This window comes from Nannospalax galili, unplaced genomic scaffold (genome assembly GCF_000622305.1).
Source record: "Nannospalax galili isolate Female #2095 unplaced genomic scaffold, S.galili_v1.0 scaffold33, whole genome shotgun sequence".
NCBI lineage: Eukaryota > Metazoa > Chordata > Mammalia > Rodentia > Spalacidae > Nannospalax > Nannospalax galili.
The window spans coordinates 2,316,990-2,330,513 of record NW_008335436.1 but is presented as its reverse complement, the minus strand read 5'-3'; the positions used below and the strand labels follow the sequence as shown (position 1 = coordinate 2,330,513).

The window sequence follows — 13,524 nt, the reverse complement described above, 5'->3', positions numbered from 1 at the left end:
ATAACCCAAGAAAATGGCTAACTCTGTTTTATGAAGGCAGTATAGACAGCATATTCTCTTTTGTTTCTAGATGTGAAGAACACATGAAATTGTGATGAACAGGCTTAGTGTATATATCGTCCTATTCTTGAGAACCAATTTGTAATGTAGCCGGATCCCACTGAGTCATCAATTTCCACTGTATTGTCCCACGCTCAGCTTGGTTGGAATATTAAGCAGCCATCAGATTTTGAACTTTGCCTTTCCTCACGTTTGGCCCTCCACTGATCAAGCTCTGCTTCTCTGTGATTAGAGATATATATCAGACCCTGGAATCAACTTTCTTTGTTTTATCAAGACCTGGTGTGGAGTGATTCTGATTTATCATTTTTACAACAGTCTCTTCCCCGCGGGCTGCAGGTCGTGACGGTGGCATTGCTGGGATTTATGGAGGGGACTGTTGACGGAAAATGTATGCTCTTTTTGATTTTCTTTCTTCTGACACCTGGTTCTTATTTTCCTAACTCTAGCTTCTGCCATTTTAAGCATTATTTACCATTTGCTGAAATGCATGGGCTTATTTGGAGGGAGATATGTAAGATAGAGAATGCATTTTTTTTTTTTTTTGCAGTTGTCTGTGATTTCTCCTCTTTCAACCCAATGCAATGCTGGTTCTTTTTTTGCACATTTCCTTATGCTGTTGGGGGCCTGAGGTTCATATTCATTTCTCACTTGCTTTGCCTTATCTGCCAAGACATATTAGTTTTCTCTGAAAGAAAAAGAAAATGCAGGCCAGGTTGTGTTCCTCACAGAGGCTTGTGAATTCAGTCTGTGATTCACACTGTAGGTGGTCACCTCCCTTTCCAACCTGGACAGGTTATTTATTACTTACTGAAGGCTTCTCTCCTTCAAAGTCCCAGAGCAAAGCTAATTTTTCTCTAGAATCTAAGAGCATTTCAAATAATTTGGCAGACTGTAGCACTTGTGCAGTCTGAGAAGACCCCACTTAGCATCATGGAAGGAGACTTCAAGGGAGGCATAAAACAGATGCTCACACCTGAGAAATGCTTGGCTTTACAGGCTGAAATTCAAGTCTTTCTTTGAATACAAACACAAAGCAACAGAGATTATATCCCACCCAGGGCCCCTCCCTCTGAGTCTTCCCTATGCATCCAGGGGATCCCAGGACCTGAGAATGCCTTATCAACATTAATTTGCAGTCCTACTTTTAACCAAGGTTTATTCTGCTAATCTTTATACTTTTCCAAGAAGCCATCTAATTTAAATAGGACACATACCTACACTCTTAACACTCTAGAGGCAGAGGCAGGAGGATACCACCCCTTTCATGTGTCCCTCTACTAATCTCTGAAGAAAAAAAATCAACTTCTGGAAACTAGAGTGATGGCTCAGAGGTTAAGAGTGATTATTGGTCTTGCAGAAGACCCAGGTCTGGTTCCCAGAACCCACCTGGCAGCTCATAATTGGCTGTAACTCCAATTGTAGGTGATCAAATAGCCTCTTCTGGCTTCCTCGGGCTCCTGGACACACACAGTACACATAAACTCATGCAAGAAAACTTATATACACATAAATAAAATAAATAAATCTTGAGGAAAAGAAAGTCAGCTTCTCAGAATGTAAGTTTAAAGGGAAAATTTTGTGAAGTGGGTTAATCGCACACACCCTGGTAGAGATATCTTGGTAGCATCCCTGGATAATGGTTCCAGATGTATCTGCTTTCCCAGGATAGCAGTTGTGGACTCTTGATGTTTCAGTATGAATATTAACAGTGGCATCCTTTTGCTCTCAAAAGTGTGTTGTTTTGGATAAAAAAAGGTATGCTCCTTCTATTCTGTATCTATTTTCCCTTCATTCTGTCAGTAACAAAACTCCTGCTGGGTTTTATTTGACAGAACACTCAGCTGCCCAGCTACAAACTACACTTGTAACCCAGCATGGCCAATTACTTTTATAACAACAAGCACATAGTACTTACTATGTACCAGGCACTGTTCTAGGTACTCTACAAAGTGTCACATTTAATCCTCCTCCTATGAGCCAGGGACTGTTCTTAACATCCTGTTCTATAGAAGAGGCAATGGATGCATAGGAGGCTGGAGCATCTTCACAGCTGGAAGAGCTGGGAGGTGAAGTCCAAACTCCTGACTCCAGTCTGTGCTCTTCATCTCTCTCTAGGTGTGGCCACATACTGGCCAATGGGTATGACAGGAAGAGACGTGGCCAACCTCTCATCTAGTTCTGGAATGGAATCTTATTGTCCCTCACTCTTCCCTCATTCCTCAGGCAGAAGCTTCATATAACGACATTGGCTGACTCTCTAAAAGCTGAAGAGTGTGGATTTGGTACAAGTAAGCACACAGCCACAACCTATACTCTGGGAAGTAGAGGACCTACAGCCCCTCTCCACAGTGCCTCTGCCTGGATGGTGTGTGAGAGCCACCATCAGCCTCTTCCGTAATAAGTATCTATCTCCCTACCTCACAAAGCCCAACCTGCAATGAACTCAGATGTACAGGAATCCTGTATCAGTGTTTGCACTCAGAAACAAACATTCCACCTTTTGGGCCCCAAGATTTTTATCTATTCTAATAACCGTTAGTATACCATTATCAGGGAAATCTCACTCTAATTCTACATGCAATTCTAGATATCTAGAAAAATTTCCAGGGCAGGCAGATGAAAAAGAATACAGCCTCACCCCTGCTCTTAGGCACCTAGGTGTCAACATGACATCCTAAGGTCATTCCAAGAACCCTTCAGAAAGGCCTTCTTCTAGCCCTCAGGGACTGGGGCAGGGCTTAGTTTCAAAATGACAAAACAGGACTCTTTACCCTGTATTCTTCCCCCTCGTCCTTATTCTATTTCCCTTGATAGCATCACTCACACTCTGATGCATTCTATATCTGTATTCACAACAATATGGGAAAAAGGGACTATGTCTGCCTTGGTCACGGCTTATCCCCAGCTTGCAACAGAGCCTGATATGCTGTAGATGTTCAACAGGCACTGAATAAATGAATGAGCAGACTGAAGAGTGTAGCAATGTGACTGGAAATACTTAATCTCTCTGGGTCCCATGGTAATAATATCTAACAGGGTTGTTTTGAGAATTGAGAGTGATAATATACCAAATATAAAGAAGACTTGATGTAGGGAGGCCTCTCTAATACATGGTAAAGGCCCAATACACTGATAATAATAACCAGCATGGCGCTAAGTCCACCCTGTGGTATGCAGTGCTTCTGTACATAATAACTGCCCATGTGTCAGAACTACTTACCCTCTGGCCTCCTTCTAGGAGTCCTCATTCAGCCACATCTCCCTGCCTGCATTCTTCTTGCCCGCCTCTGGAATTTCAGAAGAAAATCTAGACTGCAAGATCCCCAGGTAGGACAAATCCTAATTCTCAATCTAGCAAAACCCAGATCAGGAGATTCCAGAACTGTTCTCCTTGATATGGATAGAAAAACATGTATTTATGTTTTGATTAGCGCCACATCTCATGCTCAAATTACTAAGTGTACAGTTCTCTGTTAGGTACCTTTATTTTTGTGTGTCTTGGTATGCCTTAAAGATCAATGACCTTTCATTTACTTTTTCTTAAATTTTTTTATTATTTTTATTTTATGTGTATGAGTGCACTGCCTGCATGTGTGTAAGTATACCCGTGTCTGTGGAGGATAGAAGAGGGTGTCAGATCCTCTAGAACTGGAGTTACAGACAGTCAGTTGTTAGCCACCATGTGGGTGCTGGGATTCAAACCCAGGTCTTCTGCAAGAACAATCAGTGCTCTTAAATGCTAAGCCATCTCTCCAGCCCCAACCTCTCACTTACTTTTAACCTAAAGAGAAAGTCTACTCTTTTCTTGACCCATGAGGCTGAATGTCATACCATAGAAATAGGGTAGGTCTAATACTTGGCTAATTGGGCAGACTCTTTCCAAAAAGAAGACTTGAGCTAGAGTTCTGGGAATAACAGGAGGCACACACACACACACACACACACACCACACATACACATACACACACCACACACACACACCACACACACACACCACACATACCACACACACACACCACACACCACACACACACCACATACACATACACACACCATGCACACACACCACACACACCACACATACACACACACACCACACACACACACACACCACACATACCACACACCACATACACACACACCAACCACACACCACACACAACACACCACAAAACACACACCACACACATCACACACACACCACACACACCACACACACACACCACACACACACACCACACACACACACACCATAGACACACACCATACACATACACTACACACACACACCACACACACCACACACCCACCACACACACACACACCATACATACACACCATACACATAAACCATACACACACACCCCACACACACACCAGGATGACTTTCAAAGGGAATCCACAGAAAGTTCTGTGACTATCATGCTTTAAGACCTCAATTCTTTCCCTTTTAACATCAGCCAAACTGGAATGATCAAGAGAACAAAGGCCAAAGGAGCAGCAGCCACAGCTACAAATCCAACCAGCACTGTGCACAATGACTATCAGCTGCCTCCCGTTTGATATTTCTATTTATTTTAATCTTGTGTTTCTACTTATTTTTAAGCTCACAATCCTTTATGTAAGCTGTTGCTATTGTTGTTGGTCCCAAAGTTATAGACAGGGAAGTTGAAGTTCTGAGAAATTGCTAGCATCCAAGTTCACACAACTACCAAGGAACAAAGTGAGAATTCTAATTCAGATCTCTGCAGTTCCAATGCTTCCTGCTCCCTTTCCATTGGGTCATGCAGCCTTTTTTGGCCCCTTGAAATTCCTAATGAGAATGCACAGACAATTTTTAGACCTCAATACTAACAATGAATCTTCATGTTAGAAATGTCTTACTAGTGAGTCCCTCTTTGTTTTGGTCTTTTAATATTTTATTGGTTATTTTTATTTTATATTTATGAGTGTATTGCCTGCATGTGTGTAAGCGCACACATGTGCAATGCCCTCGGAGGTCAAAAGAATGCATTGGATTCCCTTGGAACTATATTTATGAATGGTTGTTAGCTGCCATGTGAGTGCTGGGAATCAGTTCAGGGTCCTCTGCAAGAGCAGTCGGTGCTCTTAACCTCTGAGTCCCTCTTTGTTCCTATCATCTCCTGAGTAGCTATTATGGAATGGGTCAGAAACAAGCACCTCTATCCTATCACAGTGATTCTACCCAGTTCTGGGTTGATGAAGTTAGAGATAAGATGCAACCTGAGTCTTCCTAATCCCCAAAGCAGTCTTTGTTGACAAAAGTAATTTGCTAACAACCTGTTAATGTGCTATTGCCAACAGTCTGAGGTTTGTTTATTATAGGTCTGGTCAATTTTAGTCTTAGCTCTAACTTTTGAGTCCTGGAAAAATCAAAAGTAGATATTTTAGCTATATCAGTATAGCATATTCAGTGAGATATTTTTTAAAATCCTACCCAAGGAATTAACATTTCAAGCCAAATGAAATGCTTTTTTTAAAATACTGAAAATAAAATAAAAACTAAAATGAGTACAAAAACACTCAGGCTTGGCTAATAAGACTCGTGAGTTTAAAGGCTTAGTAACTCTTGTACCTGTTTCTATCAGTGTCACAATTCTAGAATGGCTGCCCCAAATTCTATCTATGCATGTACAAATATTTATAGCCTACCAAAAATTCTCAACTACACATATGCATATCTGCACTATCTGGGGCGCTTTTTAAGAATCATCATGCCCAGAGCCCTACCCTCAGATATTCTAACTTAATTGTTCCAAAGTGGTTTCTAGGCCCAAGCAATGGTGAAAACATGAGTGATGGCCTACCCACAGCTAATTCTGTATTAGAGTCAGCAGCTCCTCTACCCTGTCATGTTGTTGTAACTCCCTTCAGCCAAATCAAACTGTGAATGAAAATCTTACTATTCAATCTGTTTCTCATTCACTCTATCCAGTATCTTCTGCCCTTGATGAAATTATTCATTTACTTTTCTGATAAGGCTCAAAGTATACTTTATTTGTGACAATCCCAAATTCTCTCAACACTATGACAACATTAGTTTAGTGAATAATCCCTTAAAGCATCACATCATGGAGCTGGAGAGATGGTTCAGTTAAACCATCTCAGGTTAAGAGCACTGACTGCTCTGCAGAGGACCCAAGTTCAGTTTCCAGCACCCACATGGTGGCTAACAACTGTCTGTAGCTCCAGTTCCAGGGGATCCAACTCTCTCTTCTGACCTCCACAGGCACTGCATGACATGGGTGCACTTATATACATGCAGGCAACACACTCATACACATAAAATAAAAATAATAAATTTTTTTAAATCATAGATTTTTGGTATACATAAATATCAGATTAGAGAGACAGAATCCATTTGTAGTTTGATGGATAAGTTAAGGCAAGTAATTATAAATTCTCCATCCTCACTTTACAAAACAAACAGGTTGCAGTATTTTTGTTAAAATCATCAACAACAAAAATTTAAAATCTACTATAGTAAGCAGAGTCTGGATTAAAATCACAACTTCTGTCACCTGGCTGTGGAAATTTTAGTAAGTCATCATCTCTCTGAACCTATGCTTACCCAACTATAGAACATGGATTTCTCTTCCAACCAAAACAGTTGTTAAAATGTGCTACATATACACCATGCTTGGTGATGCATGCCTTTAAACCCAGTCTGCCCCACAGGCTGTGAGATCAAGGCAGTCCTGGCCTACATATCAAGTTCCTGGCCAACTGGAGCTACAGGGAGACTCTATCGCCAAAAACGAACAAAAAAAAGGTGCAACATCTAAAATCAGGGGCTAGGAATGAGCTTCAGAGGTAAGCATTTGCATAGTATACACAAGACCCTGCATTCAATCTCTAATGCCAAGAAAAAAAAAGCAAAGGAAAAGAAATCTCTTGCCACTCTTGAAGGGCACCATTCAATTTTGGCCTAATGGGAGGAAGACAGAAAAGAGCATCTTTAGACAGAAAAGAGCATCGTCTTTGGATGTGCCTTTGAAAAAGACAAGTATGTTCTATCAGCATACTTATGACACAGAGAAAATGCAAGGCCAGTAAATTAGCCATTTCAGAATTTGTATTTTCCCTGAAGGAAACATTTTAGAAACTCACAAGACTGCAGAACAGAGGATAATACGAAGAAACTCCTTACTCCTCAATGTACACATGAAGCTTAAGAAACACAGAGTAGTTCTCTATCCTTTATGGATAATAACAGGCGGACTTAAATAACCTTGCTCCATCCAGAGCCCCACAACATGTTTTTGGAGTAATCTTCACTCAGCTCAGTCCAAATTTTAGTTGTGCTGGTCCTTTCTCAGTTACCTGTGATTCATTTTCCTATGTGTCCCAAAAGGGATTTCTATGCTAAGAAGCTCTGATTCCTTTAGCTTTTCATAAGTTCTCTATTCCTAAAACTCCCATTGTACCTCCACTAAGCCCTACAAATTCTCTACCCTGACCTACATTTTAGCACCTCCTCTGAGCTCAAAATCTATTTCTTCTTATACACCCTCTCTCCAGTATCAAATTCAGTATGTCCCCACTGTGAGAGTCCTCTTCCAATATTATTGGTCCTCATAAATGTCACCAGCATTATTCATCTGCCCCAGTCAGAAAACCAACTCTATGCCCTGTGATGGTGAATCTTTGTTGTCAACCTGACAACCTGACTGGATTTGGAGTCACCTAGGAGACACACCTCTGAGCATATCTGTGAGGGAACTTCCAAAGAAGCTTAACTAAAGAAGGAAGATCCACACCAGATGTGAGTGGTACCATCCTGTGACTGGTGTCCCAAAGTATATAAAGAGGGAAAAAGGAGAAAGCAAGCAGAGTACCAGCATATACCTCTGTCTGCTTCCTGACCATGACCAATGTAACTGAGCCCTTCAATGTCCTCACCATCATGTTCCTTGCCAAGGTAGGCTGTGAGCCAAAATAAACCCTTCATTCCTTAAGTTGTTTTTGTCAGGAATTTTGTCACAGCAATGAGAAAAGTAACTGATACATCCTCTTTCTCCTTACTCCTTACCACACACCAAGATTTGAATCCAGGTTTGTTGTGAATTCTTCCACTTGTCTTGATTCCCATTCCGTAGAGTCCAAAAGCCCAGTTGTTCTGACCTAGATCCTGCATGAACCCACAAGCCATCTCCACAGATCCATTTGCTGCGTAGAAGCTAGTTTAAAGAAAAGATCAATGATGACTGCAGGCTCTCAGAATGAAAGCCCAAATCCTTGGTAGGCTAAGCCTACAGGGTGCTGCTTAACTAGTCCCTTACCCTCCTCTAGCACAATTGCAACTCTATAACTATTTCTACACAGGGTTACCAAGAAGAAACAAATAACAAGAGTGAGGAAGGGAGGATTTTGAAGCTGCCTTCCTACTTTTCCTCTAATGAGTTCTTTTTTTTTTTTTTTGGCCCCTGGCTGAACTCTACTCTCCTTGTCCATCCATGCTCTTCTGTAAACATTCAAAGTTAGCCTCCATGAAGCCTGCAGGAACTCAACAGGCAGTAAGACACCCTCTTCTCTGTCGTCAAACCACACTAGGTACAGCTCTTCGCATGCACCTCATGTGCCTCTTTCCATCACTGAAATGGGAGGTCATCAACGGCAGGACACAGCCTTCTCCAGGGCACATCTTCAATCGACTGTCACCAATCATATGAATTGAAAAAAATAAATGAATAAAACTGCCCAACCACACACTTTGAAGGAGATGTCCACAAACCATAATGGGCATTAAAATTAATTGGGGAGCTTATTGAAATGCTGGTATGTGGTGGAACCTGAGAATCTGCATTTCCAACACACTCCCTGGGAGTATTTGTGCAGCCAGCCCAAGGACCACACTACAGGGAGGCAAGCATTAGAACTCAACTCACAGAAGGTGAGTTGAGAACTGTTCTGTGTAGATTAAGAAAAAAAGTAAATAAATAAAACAGATCTGCTACGGATCATGTCTAGCACATATGTCTGACATCTTGACAGCATCCAGATTCCTAAAGTGCCAGAGAAAAACAACCATTGTTGTAACCTTTCTCCAGCTGGAGAGCCCACTCCCAGCTCCCTGGGTCCTGTGGGAAGCCCTCCTGAAACTGATTCATCAGCTTCTGCTTTTAGAAGCTCAGTGCCTACCTTTGTCTTCAACACACACGGTACAAATGTGTTCCCCTGTCACCTCTAGCACAGACACAGGCCCCCAATCACCCTGCCAAGTGTCTTGTGACACAGGACAACCAGATTCTCCTTCCCCTCCATGTTCCAGGGAAGCATTCCCAGCTGCCATTTAGGATACTGATCTTTAATCCATTCTACAGGGACATTGGTCAGCCCACCTGGGCGGTCAGCCCACCTCTGCAGCCAGCCCACCTCTGCGGAACCAGCTTCCTATTCTCTGTGTTCTGACAGCTGCCTGCAAGGACTCAGTACTGCCTGAAAGGCAGTTTCAATTTTCCTGAAAAAAAAAAAACATTCCTACCTCCAGAATTCTGAGCTGCTACTGGGGATTTACAAGTTGTTCTAAGGTTGTTTTAAAGACAAGCCCATGGTATTTACATAGATATATGGGCCTTTGTAAAATACTGTGTGGTTCTTTATGAAAGGTACAGTATAAATGTTCTTATATTACTAGGATTATATAAAAGATGTTAAAACATATTTTGACCAGGCAGTGGTGTAGATAGCCACCGAATATAATATATCCATTGTAAAGAAATCCCCACAAGAGACCTCTGAAATCTCACATTGATTGAGTTGTGCTGGACCTGAAATCCATTGAAAAGTTTCCAAATGGTAAAATATTAAATATACTCTTTTTTAAAATATTTACCAGTTAAGCACTCAAGTCCTATAACAGGCTGACCTTCAGAGCAGTTTTTGTTCTACTTTTCCAAAGCAGCCAAAAAGAGGGTTTGGGGTTTTTTTTTTTCCTTTGAGTGCTTTGTTTTGTCTTTAGGGGGAGAAAAAGGACTGGACTTATTTTGAGCATAGGGTTACCCCCACCACCGCCTATGCAATAACATCATAATGGCAGAATAATCATGTAAACAATACCCCAGGGATTTAGTTGGCTAAAGCAGTGGACTATGGGGCCAATTCAGTGCTTTTCTTAGCTACATCATTGCATTTTTGTCTAGGAGTTGGATAAGAAGAGTCTCCTTTCAGAGCAGGTTGATGGAAAGTGCTAATTGTTGACACATTAGCTAATTGTTATGATTAGCCCCTGAGGTTTTTTTGTTTTAATTCTAGGAGTCAAGATCTCAGCCGCAAAGTATAAAGATGCTTTATGACAACAATGCTATGAAAACGTTTAAAAAATGAGAAGCTAATCTTGAAGAGCATTCAGTAGGGCAACGAGACAGCCATGTCTTTAGGAACAGACAATCCCCAGGAAAAAAAAAAATTCCTAACTGGTGCGTCCGCCCAATATTCAGACACAAGTGATCTAGGGTTATCATTAATGATCTGTTTTTATAAATCCACTGCGTCTTTGGAAAATTGAAGCAACTCCAAATCAAATATACCACGTTCAAACCATCACAGTCCACTACAATGGAAGCAGGTTGGACTCTCATACAGCAAACCTGTGAAATGCCACACTTGGACACTTCTGTTTTCTAAGTCATCATAGATTATTCGTAACTCAGATAATTCTCATCCATAGCTCAACACAAAGGAAACTCTATGGGAGATGGCTTAGTAGATGAAGTGGAAAAAAAAAAGATTTTGTGGGTGCCAATATCATTGTTTTGTCTACTGTCTTTGTTTTTTGTCTAATAAAGTTAAACCTTTTTTTAAAAAAAGATTTACATATTTCTATGTGTATAAGTGTTTGTCTGCATATACACATATGTACCACTTGCATGCCTGGTCCCTGTGGAGGCCAGAAGAGGGCATCAGATCTCTTGGAACTTGAGTTACAGATGGCAGTGAGCCACCATGTGAACGCTGGGAACTGAACCTGGTCCTCTGCAAGAATAGCAAGCACTCAGGGCTGAAGAGATGACTCAGCAGTTAAGAGCACTAGTTGCTCTTGCAGAGCTGGGTTGAACTGGGTTCAATTCCCAGGACCCACATGGTAGTTAATAACTGTAACTACAGCTCCAAGGAATCTTATGCCCTTTTCTGACCTCCACAGACACTGCATGACACAGGTTCACTTACATACATGCAAGCAATGCATTCATATACATAAAAAAAAGTATATTTTTTGAAAAAATAGAAAGTGTTCTTAATTGCTGAGCCACCTCTCAGGCCCACAGCAAACCTTTGTTAAGGCTTGTATATATGTCTTTTCCAAGATTTCCCTCTTATGTTTATGTTGGGCATTCCAGCCTTATATTCTTTTTTTTTTTTTTTTTTCGGTCTTTTTGAGACAGGCTGTAGCCCCAGCTGGCCTGGAACTCACTATGTAGACCAGGCTGGCCTTGAACTCACAGAGATCTGCCTGCCTCTGTCTCGTGAGTGCTGTGATTAAAGCCAACCTTATGTTCTTTAGTATGTCTAAGCAGTCTACCCAGGCATGGAAGTTGATATGAGAATACTGGAGGTTTCCATTAGGTTTGACTTTAGCTTAGCTTGCATGCATGGACAGAGTCCTAATCTAAGCCATGTAGCAGAGTGCCCACTATGCAATTGGTGTCCAGTATAGTGTTGATTTGTCATGTGTGCCCAAAGAAAAAGGAAAAGCAGACTAAAAAAATAAAAATAAATAAGGGCTAGAGAGATGGTTTAGGGTTCCATTAAGAATACTTGTTGATCTTGTAGGGGATCTGAGTTTGGTTCCCAGCACCCATGTTGGGTAGTTTATAACTGCCTGTAACTCCAGCTCTAAAGGATCTAATGCTGGCTTCTGGCCTCTGAGGTCACTGCACTTACATGGCATACACACACACACACACACACACACACACACACAAACTAAATATAAACAAATAATTTAGTAACTACTACAAATAGTACCTTCTTCTCTGTACAATGCTGGGTTATATCTTTAACCTAAAGTGGGGACATGGACCATTTTTTATAAATGAAATCCCATTTGGCCTACAACTTGCCACTTTAATGATGACGATGCTAGGTAGTACTTCCTGGGTGCTTGCTAGGTCCAGACTCTGATTCTTATCATATTTAATCTCACAAGAAACCCTACCTGAGTGAATTATTTAGTAATAACTTGACTCATTCAAGATAGTTAAATTATGCATCAGAAAAATAGTAGCTTTTGAAAACTGATTTTCTGTGCTTAAAGCAAGTTAGTTCATTTATTCAACACAGAATCTCTCTGTGTATAGCAGGCTGGCCTGGAATTTGCTGTGCAGAGGCGGCTGACCTCAAACTCCAGATCTTGTTGCCTCAGCCCTCTGGAGTGCCGGCATTATAGGTGTACAACACCATACCGGGCTTGATATTTGACATTTAAAAGGTATGTTATTATGGAAAGTAAATGCAAAGCTCTTGATAGATGGATGGATATAAAGTGGAATTATCTTATGTAGGGAAAGTTAAAGGAAAAATTATTTAAGAAGATATTCTGTATGTGCCCATTTGTTAAAATAATACAACAAACATTGTACCATGGGAGGATGTCACTTTCATTTTCATACTTGCCTGGAATTATTTTTAAATTAAAATTCGGTCATCATCACTTGTACAACCATGTTTGTTGCTGCTCTTTTCACAATAGCTAAGAGATGGAAGCAACCTAAGTGTCCCTCAACTGATGAGTGGTTAAAAAAAATGTGGTATATTTACACAATGGAGTTCTATTCAGCAGTGAAGAAAGATGAAATAATGAAATTTGCAGGTAAATGGATGGATCTAGAAACTGTTATACTAAGTGAAGTAACACAGACTCAGAAAAATAAATGATGTATGTTCTCCCTCATATGTGGCTCCTAGCACTAAATCCTTGTAAATTCCAGGTCCTTTTAATAAGATGATGCTATACAGCAGTCCCTTCTGCATGAAATAACTACCATCATGACTTCAACTGAGCCTGATCACTAAGCATAGTCACAATTGGGCTTGTTGATGGTTGTGCTCATTCATTAAAGGAGTGCCAAGCAGGGTCACTGGACCCTCACCTGAGTATCCAGCCACTCTTCCCATCCAACTAGTCCAGCCTTGGAAGACAACAGAAAAATGAGGAAGAATCCAATAGAGGGATGCTTTTGGAAGCCCTTGTCAAGAAATTCCAATGGACTCTCACATGAACATTTGAAAATTACCCTGTTCTGACTTTTTTCTAGTTCCCTGTCTAGAACTTGTAATGCTAATTACTCTTGCCTTTACTTCTCCTTCACATCTCCCATTCATGATTCAAGGACTTTCTTCTCCCCTTAGACACAAAAGTTATGCAATTTGGGAGTCTTTTAGATAGACCCACTAAGGGGTACTCCAATTGCCTCACCCTACATCCCTGTTCAGCACGGA

The 13,524-nt window shown here is 41.0% G+C and overlaps 1 protein-coding gene and 1 pseudogene across 1 annotated transcript in view; one reads left to right on the top strand and one right to left on the bottom strand.

Annotated features, from left to right (window-relative positions):
• The window catches only part of LOC108490674 (histone-lysine N-methyltransferase MECOM), a 308,190-nt gene that overhangs the window by 147,652 nt on the left and 147,014 nt on the right, over positions 1-13,524 (bottom strand). The window lies entirely within an intron of this gene.
• The window catches only part of LOC103731728, a 27,769-nt pseudogene continuing 22,196 nt past the window's right edge, over positions 7,952-13,524 (top strand).